Here is a 16,705-nt window from a genome sequence, read left to right as displayed (position 1 = left end):
TAGACTCAACTAACCCTTCTTCTTATTGAACAGTAATCGCATGAAGCTGCTCTCTTGGGTTAGCCTCAGTATTGCTGGGCAAGCTACCTTGTGGTCTTTCTGAGATCATCTTAGCAACCTGACCTATTTGATTCTCGAGACTTTGAATCGACGCTTGCTGATTTTTAAGCGCTATTTTGGTGTTTTGGAAACATGTTTCTGACACCGAGATGAATTTTGTTAGCATCTCCTTGAGGTTCGACTTCTTTTCCTGCTGGTAAGGTGGTTGAAAACCTGGAGGGGGTTATGGTCTTTGATTGCCTTGACCGCCCCAAGAGAAGTTGGGATGATTCCTCCAACCCGCATTATAAGTATTACTATATGGAATATTCTGTGGTCTAGAATTGTTACCCATATAGTTGACTTGTTCATTCGTAGTACTATGGTCGTAGGCTAGGCATTCTGGATTATTTATCCCTCCTCCATTTGTATCGCACTACATCACCAGATGTACCTGCGCAGAAACACATAAACCATCAATCTTTTTATTTAAAAGTTCTACCTGGTTAGATGGCATAGTGACTGCATCAAAGTTGAAAACCGGCTGATTTTGTTGGCTTTGTTCTCATAACTTGCCACTGATAATTATGCAATGGCATCTCTTCAATGAACTCATAAGCCTTCTCAGGTGTTTTGTTATTTAAGGTTCCCCCGGCCGCTGCATCGACCATCTATCTAGTTGAAGGGTTCAAACCATTGTGGAAAGTTTGAACCTGTAGCCATAAAGGTAACCCATGGTGAGGGCACCTTCTCAACAAATCCTTATATCTCTACCATGCATCATATAGTGTTTCTAAATCCATCTGCACAAAAGAAGAGATATCATTCCTCAATTTTTCTATTTTAGCCGGTGAAAAATATTTGAGTAAAACTTTTTTGATCATTTGTTCCCAAGTAGTGATTGACCCTCGTGGTAATGAGTTCAACAATTTTTAGCCTTATTCCTTAATGAAAAGGGAAACAACCGAAGGCGAATGGCATCATTGATAACGCCATTGATCTTAAAGGTGTCACAGAATTCTAGAAAATTTGTTAAATGAGTGTTTGGATCCTCTTCCTGCAAACCATCAAACTGAACAAACTATTGTATCATTTGAATAGTGTTAGGTTTCAGTTCAAAATTATTTGCAGCAACAGTATGTCGAACAATATTGGATTCAGTTTTTGTTAAAGTAGGCTTAGCATAATCATACATAGTACGAGGAGCAAAGTTCTGATTACTGGATTTGCAGCAACCACAGGAGGTAGTGGATCATTCTGATTATTAGCCATCTCCTCGGTTGTAGTATGGATGTCATCCTCTTGCTCTTTCTCTATGTATTGTAAGCTTTGCCTTATTTCTCTTCAGTTTCTGTGAGCTGTGCTCTCGATCTCACTGTCAAAAGAAGTTCTCGATGTGTTCCTCCTATTCATAAACTAGAGACACCTGTCAAAAGCAAACAAAAGAAAAATTAGAAAAGAAAATTTAAACTAAAAATAAAAAGTAAATTGCAATAAAAGTAAAAATGGCTAAAGTAATAAAAATCAAGCGTTCCTAATATCTTAGTCGCGGCAACGGCGCCAAAAACTTGATGGTCGCTAAACTAACTAAAAATTCAACTGAGGCAAGCGCACCTATCAAACAGCAGTATAGTTATGGTGAGACCAAAAATATCGCATCCACAAGGACAAAAAGTACTAGTAATTACTATCTTTTTATTATCTAGCCTAAGAATTAAAGGGATGTTTTTAAACTAAGATTAACTATCTAATTAACTAAGATCACGACAAAGATTAAAGTTGGAAAATACTTTTGGAAAACCGATGAAGAAGACAATACCTAAGGAAGAATTCACCTAGACTTCACTTACTACTTATGAATTAGACGATTTATTCACTTGACTTAATCCGTAGAAATCCCTAACTTATGTTAATATCTCTTTCGAGACTAAAAATAACTGACTCTAGGTTGATTAATCAAAATCTCTTTCTAATTAAAACCTCTATTACCACATTAACTCGATCTATAGACTCCCTTATTAGATTTGACTCTAATCCGGTAGATTTATGTTGTCCTATCTCTAGGATTGCATGCAACTCCGCTTAATTATGGAAGATCTACTCTTAAACAAGGACTTTTGCTCCTCCAAATAAGCACATCAAAAACCTGAATTAATATCCAGGAATATTAAAGCAAGGATTAAAACTCATAACTAAGAATAAGAAAAGTATTTATCATATAATTCAAATAATAATAAGATCTGTCTTAGGTTTCACCCCCCTTAGGTATTTAGGGAGTTTAGTTCATAATGATAGGGGAAAACATCTCAAAATTGGGAAAACAATAAAACATAAAGAAACCCAAAGAACTTCTAAGGAAATTGAATGGAGATCTTTAGTCTTGAAGTAGATCCTGCTTCCGAGTTGATTCCAATGGCTGTCCTCGAGTATTTCTACTTTCTACTCTACGTCCCCCCTTTGATCCTTTTCTAGGGTGTTTATATAGACTTTGGAATGCTTCAAAACCCTAAAAATTAGCCTTTTCGAGTAGAATTAGACTTGGGCTCAATAGGGACACGACCGTGTGCCACGCCCGTGTGAAGGTGCTCAAGCCATGTGTAATTCTAAGTTGGTTTTTAGTCAGCATGACCATGCCACATGGGCGTATGGTCTGCCCATGTCTCTCACACGGGCATGTGGTTTACCCGTGTGAAAGTGCCTAGGCCGTGTGAAATACGGAGATAGGCCCATTTTGTCTGTTTTTGGCCCGTTTCTTGCTCTTTTCACCTTCTTATGCTTACCTAAGTATAAAACATGATTTTAAAGGAGTAGTAGCATGAAACTCACTAAATCTTATGATAATCCATCCAGAAATATGCCAAGCATAGGGTAAACATATGTATATATTATGGTTTATCAAGAATTGATCGATTAAATCATCGATCCTCGGTAGCGAATACTTATTCTTTACTGTCAACTTGTTAAACTGATAATAAACTATACATATTCTCATTGATTCATTATCCTTTTTTATGAGCAAAACCGGTGCTCCCCACGAAGACACACTTAGTCTAATGAACCTTTGGTCAAGAAGCTCTTGAAGTTGAGCTTTCAATTATACAAGCTCCCTCGGCGCCATGTGATACGGTGCAATAGACATAGAGTAGTACCTAGTAATAATTCTATACCGAATTCAACCTCCCTATCCGGAGGTACACCAGGTAACTCTTCAGGAAAAACATTCAAAATGTCTTTTACGATGCATGAAAAACTTTCCCCTCTCTTTTCCCTCAATTTTTCCTCCACAGGGCTATACCTCCACAGCACGAGGACCCACTGAATCAGCCACCACCACCCTCTCATCCAGTTCATATGGCAGCTTCATATGCTGACATCTCTGAACGCCTCACCCGATTCGAGCAGTAGTGTTTTAAATGATTTGACAACATTGATGCCACTCTACAACAGATTTGTCAACACCTCCACATCTCATCGCCAATCCTACCTCGCGAACCATCCAATGATGAAGATGTTTAGAAATATTTATTTTATTATTTTATGTTTTTAATTTTTATTCAAACTACTTTTTATTTTTTTATTTTTATTTTTATTTTTTAGCAGATTTAAAATTTTATTATAAATTTCGGTTATTTCTTTTCTAGTTCTTATTCTTCCTAATATCCCTTAAAAAGTTCCTAATTTTATCACAGTTATATAGAGCTCTTAAGCTCATCATCACATAGGAACTAAAACTCCACCGGGAAAGGGTCTTCACGACTGCCATGTCCTTCTCGACCACGACCATAGCTACCACTAGATATAATATTCTTTTGGTGCAGGACTTATGGCCTAATGAACCTCTATGACCGCCGAAGTATCCTCCTCCACTCTCGAACCGATCACTCTCCAAAACTCTAATTCGAGGAATTCATCATACAGGAAGTTTCACTTCTCTCCCTATCTTATTTTTATACTCTAAATATCTATCTTTGTACATTGAGGGAAATGTACATCTTAAGTGTGGGGGTATTTATTTTATTATCAGAAATATCCTTGAATAATCATCTTATTCTCTTGAAAAACTCTCATATCATATTTAGGATAAATTTTAATTAATTTATGATTTTGATTGATATATCTTGAATTAAAACATAGGGATTTATGCATTGATTATTTAAACTTTAAGACAATAGAGAGTCAAGCTGATGAGTTGATTTTTAAGAATTCAAAATCTTAGGCTGTTTCCCCAAGTCTAGGTATTACTTTGAATTGGAATTCACGAGTCTAAACATCAAAAAGCCATAATTTTTGTGAGATTTTTTAGCCTTTTGGGCATCTATTCATCCTTTCATGCTCACTTTTATTATTGCTTTGAGTGCGTCAGTATTGAACTGTTATTCTAAAACTTGCTTCATTATGCATGTCGAGACCACACCATTTGATTTGATATATCAAAATGATTAAGGCACTTAGGATTAACCCACTCATGCCATGAAAAGCCTACCCCCACGATTAATCCCTAGTAAACCTCCTTGAGCCTAACAAACCAATTCTTGTATTACCTTTAATATTAACCTTTAACCCATTATTGAAATCCCCTAAATTAATCCATATTTTTGTCGAGATTTGAGTTGAATGGATTGCCTAGCTATGTTTTGTTCTTGATATTTAGTCTATATTATTTAGCTTGTTCTTAAAAAAAAAACTATGTATGCATATCTGTAATTTCATAATTCTGAGAGAAGCTCTATTGTACGCAAGTGAAGATTAACTCTTTTTCTAGTTAGGCAACTTTTCAATTCAATCTCGATTCTAACCCTTTCTTTCAGCTTGTGACCACACCCCCTAACCAAGCCTCATTACAAAACTCTAAAGACCTTTTGATTGATGTATCATCTTAAATTATAGTGGTGGAGATTTGATTTTCATGCAAGCCTATGGTAATGACTTTCCATTATTGACTATTGAGTGCTTCCTTTATTGTCCTTAAAACACCTCGAGTGATTTGAGTGAATCTTTAGTGAGGATGTAAAACTCTGTGCTATTCTGAATTAAAAGTAATTACTTAGATGAGGGAAGACACCTATGTTTTCGAATAAAATGCTCAACTTGGAATGATTGAAAATTTTATGTTCTTTTAGTTAAATTCTCAATGTATGATTAGCTATGGATTACTTTGAGATATAATTAATAGAAATTATGAGTTGAGAAAGATTTATTTTGATTATGACTTGAGAATTTTGCTTGACGACAAGCAAATGCTTAAGTGTGGGGTATTTGATAAACCGTAAACTATACATATTTTTACCCCATGTTTAATGCATTTTATGGATAATTTCTCATTAGAATTGGTGAATTCGATGCTCCTAATGCTTTAATTCCATGTTTTACACTTAAGAGAGCATAGGAGAGCGAAAAGAGCCAAAAACGAGCCAAAAAGGGACAAAACGGACCAAATTGAGAAGATGACACGACCTAAGCCTTGCCACACGGGTAGCTCACATGCCTGTGTCTTTCAAGGGTGTCGACCAAGGCTTTCACGATTCACATGGCCTGGCCATTGACCCACATGGCCGTGGGCAATTTAACAGATCGAACACGGCCTGGCAATCACGTCACACGGTCGTGGCACACAGCGTGTCCCTACCGAGCCCAAGTTAAGTCCAATTCGAAAAAGGTCATTTTTAGGGCTTCTAGGCATTCCAAAGCCTATAAATACAACCTAGAACAGGAGAAAAAGGGGAGACAGAGAATAGGGGGTAAGGAATTACTCCAAGAAAGCCGATTGATCCATCTCAGAAGCCGGATTCATCATCAAGACTGAAGATCTCTCCTCAATTTCCCTTCAGGAGTTTTGGGTTTTCTTTATGCTTTGTATTCTTTATTCTTCTGAGTTGTTTTCTTATTTAGTTATGAACTAAAACCCCTAAATACCTAAGGGGAATGAAACCTAAGATGAATCTTGTTATTATTTTCTGAATCGTATGATAAATATTTAACTTGTTCTTAATTATGTGTTCTTAATTCTTGTTTTGAAATCCCAGGATACTGATTCAAGACATGCTCTTATTCAGAGGAGGAATAAACCCTGTCTAAGAGTACTTTTGTCATAATTAAGCAGAGTTGATTGCGCCCCTAGAAATAGGGTGACAAGATTTTGTCGGATTAGGGTGAAACCTAATACGGGGATCCATAGATCGAGTTAATGCAACCCTAGAGTCTTAATTAGAGAAAAGTCTCAGTTATTCAATCTAGGATTAGACGTCATTAGTCTTGAATAGGGATAATAACATAACTTAGGGATCTCTACAGAACAAGTTGAATGAATAAATCATCCGGTTCGGAGCCAGAATAACAAGTAAAGTCTAGGTGGATTTTTCCTTAGGTATTGTCTCAAGTCAATCGATTTTCCCAAAAGCAATTCCCCAATTCTCTTCTCTGTGCATTCTTAGTTTAGATAATTAGTCAATTAAAACAAAACTCCATTATTCTTAGGCTAGATAATAAAAAGACAGTCATTACTAGTACTTTTAGTTCCTTTGGGTTTGACAATCCGGTCTTGCTAAAACTATACTACTGTTCGATAGGTACACTTGCCTATATCGCGATATTAGTTAGTCTAGGTTTGATCTTCATTATAAATATTTATTACTTGTTACAAATCACACGATCAGTGCGAATATCCTTTACAGAGAGTTTTACAAGTACAGAATCAGATACAAAAGCAAGGTATGTCTTGTACCTTTTTGAATTAGCTTTTTAGCTACAAAGGCAGAGATTACGTTGGAGAGGTAATCTTGATGCTCACCAATCATAACAATCTCACTTCTCTTATTAGTTCTTAGAGTAACTCTCTTGGAGGTACAGTCTAGACTAACTCGATGTTCTACGAGCCAATCCATTCCCAGAATCAGATCAAACTCACCAAAAGGCAACTCTATTAAGTTCGCCAAAAATACCACACCCTGAATTTCTAATGGAACTTATCTATATACTTTATCAACTTGGACTGACTGACCCAGAGGACTAATTACAGAAGACTCCCTAGAAGTATTTTCAATAGATATACCCAAATTTTCAGAAATAGTTCTAGCTATATAAGAGTGAGTAGACCCGATATCAATCTGAGCAAAATATGGAACATAATGAATAAATAGCGTACCCATTATAACGTCGGCATCATCATTATCCTCACAACATCTTGCCACATAGACCAATATATGTTGTTGTGCCTTATTCTGATTCGTACCTCGACCCAATGCTCTCTAATCTCTACCTGAACCATTACCACCCCTAACCATACCACAGCCCCTAGGTGGTTGCTGAGCTACTCTAGGAGGTTAAACAAGACCCGGAGCTAGAGTTTGTGCCGCAGTGGGCACCTAATCTGGTCAACGAGGGTAATCTCGAATACGATGCTCTATCGACCCACAACGGAGACAAGCTCTTGATTTCCACCAGCACTTGCCTAGATGGTGACTCCTACAGTAGTTATGGAGCTGAATCTCAGTCGTTGCAGCTGGTGTCTCAATCCTTAGAGGCCCCTCAAACCTTGCCCGTTTCTTAGGGCTCTGTCTAGAACGAAAGAAACTCGAATCCCTCTTAACCTTGCACTAACTTCTCTCTCAGTCTTGCCTCTCGCGCTCAATGTGCTTCACTTCTTCTACTATCTTAGCCTTGTCAACCAACGCTACAAAACCCTCCTCCCTTTGAAGAGTTATCAAAACTCGCAGATCATAATGTAAGCCTTCTACAAACCTCACACACTTATCGTATTCAGATGCTACCAAAGCCAGAGCATACCTGCTCAATCTCAGAAACTCGGCCTCATACTCGACCACAGATCTCTCATCCTACACCAGACTCATAAATTCACGTGAGCGAGCCTCCATGTAACTCGCCCCTACATACTTACTTTGGAATGCATTCTTAAAGTGGTCTCAATTAATCTGTTTGGGCTGAGCACCCTACTTAACCATCAGCCACCACTAATAGGCTTCGTTTTAGAGACGAGATACAAAACCCTTTAATTTTTAAGTAAGAGTGCAGTCAATATCCGTCATAATACGCTCAGTGACCTCTAACCAATACTCGACCACGATAAGGGCGACTCTAATGACACCCTTGAATAATTTAGCACCGTTCGACCAAAGTCGTTCAGTGACCGACTGTAACACCCCTAACCCATAACCGACATCGGATTAGGGTTACGAGGCATTACCAGATAGATAGAACATTTTAGACCAATACAAAATAACATATATTAAATATCATTAATACAGAGGCATTCATCAACTATTCATTTATTAATACGGTCTACGAGACCTAAAACATACATTTAAGAATGGTCGGAACTAAAATGAATGCATTTAGAACTTTCAGACCACAACCAATTCTTTCAAACTGTTAAAGTCACACATCCGTGCAAGTAGGCTGTGTGTCACATACGGGCACTAGACACGCCCATGTGAACCAGCCGTGCCAAAAATAGGTCATATACTGACTTTTTCACACGGCCAATAGGCACACCCGTGTACTATGGCCGTCTGATACTTAGCTAGCTACTGACTTTAGCCCACGGCCATATGACACGCCTATGTGTCAAGACTGTGTGGTTGTTAGGAGAATACTGCTTTTCTTACACGGCCACAAGGCACCCCGTGTCCCCTGACCGTGTGGCACCAAGTAGGCTTGGTTTAAGCCAAATTTGCCACCCCATTTTGGGTCCAACCCTACAAGCAATAATATACATCATTCATACCAAAATTTCCAACCAATTTCATGCTCAAAACATGCTTCATTATAACAAAAACATATTAGCTCATAAAATACTACAACCATACATCATTTGGCACCATCAACCAAATACAAAAACTATATACAATATTTCATTTGCTAACCAACTCCTATGGCATAATATATACACATCAAAACTTATATACATAGACCATCTAGCCTATACATGCCATACTTTAAAATATGTACACTTTCAAAAGTACCAGAATGAGATCGATAGTGTGGTGACGATCCTTGACTATCTCGAGCCTTTAGTAGCTACGATAACTGAAAAAATAGACAGTAAACACACAGAGTAAGCTAAAAAGAGCTTAGTAAGCCAAATACAATTCAAACATAAAGATTCATAACCATTTCATAGAATATTTCATACTTAACCGTGCACCTTTGTTTGCATATATGCCATGCTTCATTTCTAATTTTATACATATTTCACAAAGACAGAGTTTTTTTTTCATATTCAGAAATTTAGTACGATACAAAGTACCTGTATAGGTTATACATTTCATATACTCAATCTCAGATTTCGTACGCTATCATCAGACGGCTTAGAAATAATATAGATGCTCATAAACAAGTACAATGTCAACGTCGCGGACGTGGTCTTACATGTAACTCAATATCGATGCCTCTATCCCAGACAGGGTCTTACACGAACTCAGATACAATTTCAATGTCTCAGACATAGTCTTATACGTAAATATCAATTGAGACCTGTGTCCCAGACACGGTCTTACACTATGTCTCAGACAGATGTCAACTTTACTTAGGAAAATACAGAGCTTTTCAAATATTATCATATTATCATACTTTACTCCAAAGATAATCATCAGGCACTCAAGGCCATCCAATACAGATTACATTTTATTTGTTTAGAATTTATTCAAATTAACACGTAATTGTAATTTGACTTACCTCAGATGGATTTTGTACGGAACGAGTCGACTATTCGACTATTTTAGACTTTCCTCAATCTAAGTCCGATTTTCTTTGTTCTCGATCTAATACAATACAAATTCAACCATTCAATCATCCATTTCATTCAATTTAATCCATATACACATATTTAGGGCACTTTACATTGTAGCCCTTACATTTACACACTTTGACAATTTGGTCCATTTTTCACAAAATAACAAATATGCAAAATTCACCAAGACTATAGCTTGGCCAAATATACATAGCTTCCAAACGAGTCCAAATAACATAATTAATTCATAATTTAGTCCTTCAAAAGCCCATTTTCACAAATTAGTCCAAATGACTCTATTACATCAAAATTCAAAGACAAAACTTATAACCCATCTACCAAGCCTTCATAATTCATCCAAAAACATTTCAAAACTCATGATATCAACAATGGCATCTCATGAAATCTTTAAAAGAAACAAAAATTCAGACATGGGCTTTGAAGAACACGAAGCAACGATCACAGAAACGTAAAAATTACTAAAAACCGGGTCAAAATGGACTTACAATTGCTTCCTCAAAGTGCTGAACTATTTTGGGCATTCAAACCCTACTTCCATGGTAATATTCGGCCAAAAATGGTGAACATGCGAAACCATTTTATGCTTTATTTTATTATAAATTATATTTATTAAACCATTTACTAAAATACCCTTGCATTTAAACATTAATAAACCATTTACTAAAGTCCAACAAGGTCATTTAATACATTACATGGTCAATTAACCACATAAAGACCTATTAGTCCAAAGCCATTTCAAATACATACTTTAAACATGTAGCATGCTAATTTCACCTTTTATGCGATTAAATCCTTTTTGCATAATCGAGCACAGAAACAGACAAATTAAATTACGAAAATTTCACAGATGTAAATTAACATATCACAGACACAGAAAATAATATTAAAATATTTTTTAAACTCGGATTTGTGGTCCCAAAACCACTATTTCGACTAGGGTCAAAACCAGATTGTCACAATTCTCCCCCTTAGGGATTTTCGTCCCGAAAATCTTACCATTAAACAGATTCAGATGTTGTTGTCTCATTGAATCTTCAGGCTCGATGCCACATCACTTTAACTAGAGGAATTTTCTTGTTTCGCAATTCTTTAATCTCACAGCCTAAAATACGCATCGGCTTTTCTTCGTAAGTCATATCAAATTGAATCTCAATTTTAGAAGGGGATATCACATGGGACCGATCAGATCTATACCGTCGAAGCATTGATACGTGAAACACATTATGAATCTTTTCTAACCCAGATGGTAGCCTCAATCTGTAAGCAACCGGTCCAACTCGCTTGATGATTTCATACGGTCCAATGAACCTCGGACTCAACTTGCCCTTTTTTCCAAATCGAACAGTTTCTTCCACGGAGATACTTTTAGAAACATTTTATCACTGACCTTAAATTCGATATCTTTTCTTTGCAAATCTGTATATGATTTCTGACGATCAGAGGCAGCTTTCAAACTATCTCGGATTACTTTCACTTTCTGTTCTGTTTCTTTTATCAGAACAATACCGTAAATTTTATTCTCACTGAGCTCAGACCAGTATAACGGAGTTCTACACTTCCTACCGTATAAGGTTTCACACGGTGCTATTTTAATGCTCGATTGAAAACTATTATTATAAGCGAATTCAATCAAGGGTAAGTATTGTTCCCACGCACCTTCAAACTCAAGAATACTACATCTGAACATATCCTTGAGTATCTGAATAATCCGTTCTGATTAACCATCTGTTTGTGGATGAAAAGCGGTGCTAAAATGCAATTTAGTACCTAGAGCATCTTGCAATTTCTTCCAAAATCGCGACTTAAATCTCGTGTCTCTATCGACACTATCGGTCCTTTAAAATTTTAAAAATTTGGGTTCCCAAGGAAAAATCTTTAATTTTAAATAAATTTTTTAAAAAATTTTTTAAGATTTATTTTAAAAATTTTTAAATTTTTTAAAAAATAATTTAAAAATGAATTAAATGTTTTTTTTTAAAATATTTTTTTTATTTTTAAATAAATTATCAAAAATTATAATTAAAAAATTTTAATTTAAAAAGGGAAAAAAAAAAAAAAAAAAATTGAAAAAAAAAATTTTTTAAATTTTAAAAAAAATTTATTTTTTTTTTTAAATAAAAAAAATAAAGTTAAAAAATTTTGTTTAATTTAAAATTTTTAATTTTTTAATTTTTTAAAAAATTTGTTAAAATTTTAACCCAAATTAAAAAAAAATTTTTTTATTTTTTTAAAAAAATAAATTTTTTACAAATTAAAAAATATTTTTTTTAAAAAATTTTTTATTTAAAAAAAATTTTATTAAAAAAATTTTATTTTAAAAAAAAAATGAATTTAAAATAATTTTAAATTAAATTTAAATTTTTTTAAAAAAATTTTAAAATTAAAAATTTTTTAATTAAATTTTTTTGGGTTTTATAAATTTCCAAATATTTCCAATTTTCCATTTTTTTAAATTTAAAAATTTTTTTAAAAAAAATAAAAAAAAATTTTTAAATTTTTAAAATTTAAAAATTTTTTTATTTTTTTAAAAAAATTTAAAAATTTAAAATTTTAAATTTTTATAAATTTAAAATTTTGAATTTAAATTTTGAAAAAAATAAAGGGTTAAAAAAATTTAAAAAAAGTTTTTAAAAATTTATTTAAAACTTTTTTGTTTTTAAAATTTTGGGTTTTTTTTTAAAACCTTTAAAAATTATTAATTTTTAAAAAAACAAAACAAAAATTTAAATTTTTAAAAACCCAGTTTAAATCAAACCCTTTAAAATTTTAATTTTTCGGTTTAATTTTTCGCCCCTAAAATTTCAATTATTTTAAAATTTTATTTTTTAAAATTTAAAAAATTTATTTAAACTCCCAAAATCTTTACCCCACCTTTTTTTAAATAAAAAATCTAAAAGAAATTTCAATTTTAAACCATGGGTTTTTCAAAAATTAAAAAAATAAAGTTTAAAAGTTCCTTTTAATTTTTTTTTTAAAAAAAAAATTTTTGATAAATTTGTTTCCCAAAATTTCCAAAACCCAACTCCCTTTTTTTAAAAATTTTCATAAAAAATAATTTTATGTTTTTGAAATTTGAAAATCCCATAAAAACCAATTTATTTCATTAAAAATTTAATTCCAAATTTCACCCAAAAAAGGTTTTAAAAAAACCTTTTAAAAAAATTTTTTTGGAAATTTTTTAATTTTGGAAAAATAGCCCAAAAATTTTTAAAAACCAAAAATTGACCTAGCCCCCCCAAAAAAGAAAACCATCCCCAAACCCAAAAAAGAATTATTTTAAATGATTTTTTATTTGAAAATAAAATTTTCAACTTTTAAAAGATGGGCCCAAAAATTTTTAAAAGAAAAATCCCGAAATTTCAGTTTCCCATTTAAAAAAAAAGATTATAAAAAATTTTTTTTAAACAAATTTTTTAAAAAATTTAATAAACTAAAAATTTTATATTCCCCAAATTTTTAAAATTTTTTTTTTTTAAATTTTTAAAAAAGGGTTTTTTTTAAACCCCGTTTTAATTTTAAAGTTTTAAATATTTCAAAACAATTTGGCCCCAAAACCAAAAAACCCTCCAATTTTAAATTTAAACCCTTAAAATTTTTTAAAACCCAAAAAATTTCAAAAAAAACTATTAGCCCAACTAAAAACCCCCCCAAAAAATTTTTCAACTAAACGTATTTTAAATCCAAAAATAAACCCCCGCTTCAACAGTTAAACCAATTTTCCAATTTTCCTAAAATCAAAAATTTTAAATTTTATTTTATAAAATTTGAATCGAAAAAACTCAAAGTTGAAATCCCAAACCCTTTGTCAATTTTCCCTAAAATCAAATTTCTATTTAAGGTTTTTCAACATTGGGTCCAAAAATTTTCCCAATTTTTTTAAAATAAAATTTTGAAAGAAAAATTTTTGTTTTCCAAAATTTAATTTAATAAAAATTTTTAAAATTTTTAAAAAAATTTTAAATTTTAATTTAAACAACCAAAATAAATTTTTACAAAAATTTAAAATTTAATTTTTAAAATTTTTTTAAATTTCCTATGAAAATGCTATTTTAAACCCCAACAAAATTTTTTAAATTTTTCAAATTTTTAAACCCCAAATTTTCCTTTTTAAAAAATATAGTTTAATAACTAACATTATCAAAATTAACCCAACTTATTTCCAAATTTATCCCCTAAATTTTGCAAATTTCCTTTCCAAAATTTCCTAAAAAAAAAGAATGCTTGTTTATTTTTAAAATGGAAAAACAAAACATAAAAATTTGAAATTAAAATTTTTTAACCAAAAAATTTTCCTTTTTAAATCCAAAAACAAAAAAATATTTTTACCTTTTTTTATAAAACAAACCAAAAAAAATTTACCCAGGGAAATTTTTCCAAACCCATTAAAACCTAGGAAATTTAGCAACCTCAATAAACGGCTTTCCAAAAATTAAAAAATCCCCAAAAACTAACCGGCTTAATCCCAAATTGGTTTAAAAACCGCCTTTTTCCCCTGCCCAACCATGTTAAAAATTTACCCAAAAGGTTTTTTTAAATTTTTCACCCCCTAAAGCAAAATCCCTTTTTACTTTAAATTTCCAAAAATTTTAAATTTATTTCCAAAAATTTTTTCCAAAAATAAATTTTTAAAATTTCTATTTTAAAAACTTAAAAATTTAAAAAAAAATTTTCCAAATTTACTTAAATTTTAAAATGGCATTTTCCATTTTCGCCCCAAATTTTTATTTTTAAACAATTTTCCTTTTTCTTTAAAAAAATTCCACATTATTCAAATTCCCAAAATAATTTTCAAAATTAATTTTTAAACTTTTGAATTTTTTTCCCCAAACCAAAAAATTCCCTTTTTTTTTTTTTAATTTTTTCAAAAATCTTTCCTTAAATTCTTTGATTTATATTTTTAAAACCCCCTTTTTTTTAAAAATCAAAAATTTTTAATTTTCCCCTCAAATTTTTCCTTTTTCATAAAACCAAATTTTTTATTTCCCAAAATTTAAATTTGGGTTAAAAAAAAAATATAAAAAAAAAAGAGAAAGCCAACAAATTTAAGGGCCCAAAACCCGAAATGGGAAAATTAGAAATGGAAAATTTGTTTTTTTTTTATTTTTTTAATTTAAAACCAATTTAATTTTTTTAATTTGTCCATAAGTTAAAAAAAAATTTTTTTTAAAATTTTCAAAAATTTTTAACCCTAAAAAAGGATTTTAAAATTTTTTTTTAAAACTTTTCTAATCCCTTTTTTAAAAATAAATAAACCTTTTTAAAAAAAAAAATTTTTTTTCGGTTTTTGTCCCAAAAAAAAATTTGGTTTTGGGTAAAAATAAAAAGGTTTTTTGGAAAAGTTTTTAATTTTTAAATTTAAAAAAATTTTATGTTTAAATTTTTCAATTTAAATTTAAAAGAAAAATTTAAATTTTTGAATTTAAAAAATTAAAAAAAAAACCAACAAGAGACATAAAATTTCCCAAATAGGGAAAATTTTTAAAAAAAAAATTAAGGAAAAGAATTTAAAGGATTTTTTTAAAAAAATTAAAAAATTTTAAATCTTGGGAAAAATTTTGTTTAAAAAATTTTATTTACCTTTCCTTATTTTTAAACCCTTTTAAAAAAAAGTTAAAAAAATAAAATTTTTTTTTGGGGGAAAATTAGGAAAAAATTTGGGGATAAAAAGGTTGAAATTTTTAAAAAAAATTTTTAAAAAAAAAATTTGTAATAAAAGGTTTTAAAATAAAGGCCAAAGAAAAGGGAAAAAACATGGGTTAAAAAAAAAAGAAAAAATAAAAATAAAAATTTAGAAAAAGGAAAAATTTAAATTTAAATTTTTACTTTGAAAATTTTAATTTAAAAATGAAAATTTAAATTAAAAAATTTTTACATTTGGGGAAAAAAAAATTTTAAACAAAAACTTTTTCCCAAAGTTGGGTTTTTCTTTTGGAAAATCAAAAATTAAGCCCCTTGAATTTATAATTTTAAAACATTGGGAAAAATTTAAAAATTTTCCATATTTTTTTAAAATTTAATAAAATTTAAATTTAAAAATTTTTTTTTTAATTTTGTTAAATTAAACCCTTTTTTTATTTTGAAATTTTTTTTCTTAAAAACAAACAAATTTATTTTAAATTTTTTGAAAAAACAAACCCCCAAAAATTTAAATTTAAACACATTTAACATTTAAAATTTTTAAAATTTAAAAAATTTTAAAACATTCTAAAATTTTTGGGTTAAAAAATTTGGGAAAATAACGGGACAATTAAAAAAAAAAGTTTAAAAAAAAATTTTAAAAGAATTAAAGGCCCAAAAGCAGTTTCAAAAGGGACCCCAAAAAAACCATTTGAAAAATTTAATTATTACCAAATTCCACAATCAAACATTTAGATTTTTGGGTGTTACATTTTAATATTTTTACTATTTTAACTAAAGTTTCATTTAATCTTTAAATCAATTTTTTATAAATATATTTATTACATAAATTGCTTTCATCCATAATGTGGGTGTGCCACAATTTAGTGTAATTTAATTTGTTAATATATTGTGAATTACAATATCGAAAATGATAAGAGAAGCAAAAGAATCAGCTACTTCATGCAAAAATTTTGCAATATACTTCATTTCCAAGCAAACAAAGTCTCTTCAATAGTTATTGAAAATAAAACGATGTTACATTACTTGACCAAAAAAAAAACCCTTAAATGACTTAAGAATTCAAGAGCAAAAACCTAGAAGAACAAACTGAGGATGGGCAAAGAAAAAACTAGTCTCAATTGTGTTTGAAAGGTTAATGAAAAATGGCATAGTGAGAATTAGGAATGATAATAAATCTTCCTTCTTAGGTCAAATTTTCATTTCTTTCAACAAGAAAAAAGTTTTGTTAGTGCAAAAGGGTGGTACCTCCGTATTGAATTT

General features: G+C 30.8%; 1 non-coding gene across 1 annotated transcript; it reads left to right on the top strand.

Annotated features, from left to right (window-relative positions):
- Positions 1–768: 768 nt before the first annotated feature.
- On the top strand, positions 769–875 carry LOC128283004 (small nucleolar RNA R71). Its single transcript, XR_008273350.1, has one exon. It is a non-coding gene; the product is annotated as a small nucleolar RNA R71 (small nucleolar RNA).
- Positions 876–16,705: the final 15,830 nt, after the last annotated feature.

This window comes from Gossypium arboreum, chromosome 10 (genome assembly GCF_025698485.1).
Source record: "Gossypium arboreum isolate Shixiya-1 chromosome 10, ASM2569848v2, whole genome shotgun sequence".
Lineage (NCBI taxonomy): Eukaryota > Viridiplantae > Streptophyta > Magnoliopsida > Malvales > Malvaceae > Gossypium > Gossypium arboreum.
Note: the sequence above shows the minus strand (reverse complement) of the source record. Positions and strands in the feature narration are given on the sequence as shown.